This window comes from Arachis duranensis, chromosome 6 (assembly GCF_000817695.3).
Source record: "Arachis duranensis cultivar V14167 chromosome 6, aradu.V14167.gnm2.J7QH, whole genome shotgun sequence".
Taxonomy (NCBI): Eukaryota; Viridiplantae; Streptophyta; class Magnoliopsida; order Fabales; family Fabaceae; genus Arachis; species Arachis duranensis.
The window spans coordinates 37,044,612-37,045,620 of record NC_029777.3 but is presented as its reverse complement, the minus strand read 5'-3'; positions in this window follow the sequence as shown (position 1 = coordinate 37,045,620).

Sequence of the window (1,009 nt, the reverse complement as noted above, 5' to 3'; positions counted from 1 at the left end):
CTTGTGCCAGTTCCGGCGTTTAACGCTGGGAATTCTGAGGGTGACTTTGAACGCCGGTTTGGGCCATCAAATCTTGGGCAAAGCATGGACTATCATATATTGCTGGAAAGCCCAGGATGTCTACTTTCCAACGCCATTGAGAGCGCGCCAATTGGGTTTCTGTAGCTCCAGAAAATCTACTTCGAGTGCAGGGAGGTCAGAATCCAACAGCATCTGCAGTCCTTTTTAGTCTCTGAATCAGATTTTTGCTCAGGTCCCTCAATTTCAGCCAGAAAATACCTGAAATCATAGAAAAACACACAAACTCATATTAAAGTCTAGAAAAGTGAATTTTAACTAAAAACTAATAAAAATATACTAAAAACTAACTAGATCAGACTAAAAACATACTAAAAACAATGCCAAAAAGCGTACAAATTATCCGCTCATCAGCGGCCAGATTTTAATTTAGCGAAAATTTGCTCCAACCTCACTTTGTTTCATCATGATTCTGCCCTGGCCTTGGCAAGCGCAGGGCAATGTGCGTGCTGGTTGCTTCCTTCTTTGATTTGGTCATGGGCCACGCTTTTAAAAGCGTGGCCTAAGGCTCCAAAGTGTGCTCCAACTTCAAAGTGTACCCCAAAGCTCTTTTTTTTTTCCTTTTTAGCTTATTTTGTGCTTCTTTGCTTCTTTTTCTTCTTATTTCCTACAAGATTTATAAAATTAAAAGATCAAGAAAATATATCATTTAAGCACAAAATCATTCAATATTTAAGCACAAATCATTAATTTCTTGTATGAAAAAGCATAGAAAAATAGGTATATGATGACTTGTCATCACAACACCAAACTTAAACCTTGCTTGTCCCCAAGCAAGAAAAGAATCATGCAATAAAGATTGACAAACCAAGGTAAGAAGAATAGCAACTCAATGTTCATGGTTAGTTAGTTTTCTATGCATGCTTCAATCACAAAAGAAATGTAAATGATTGATGCTTCTATCTAGCTCATTTTATGAAATCTTTTTCTT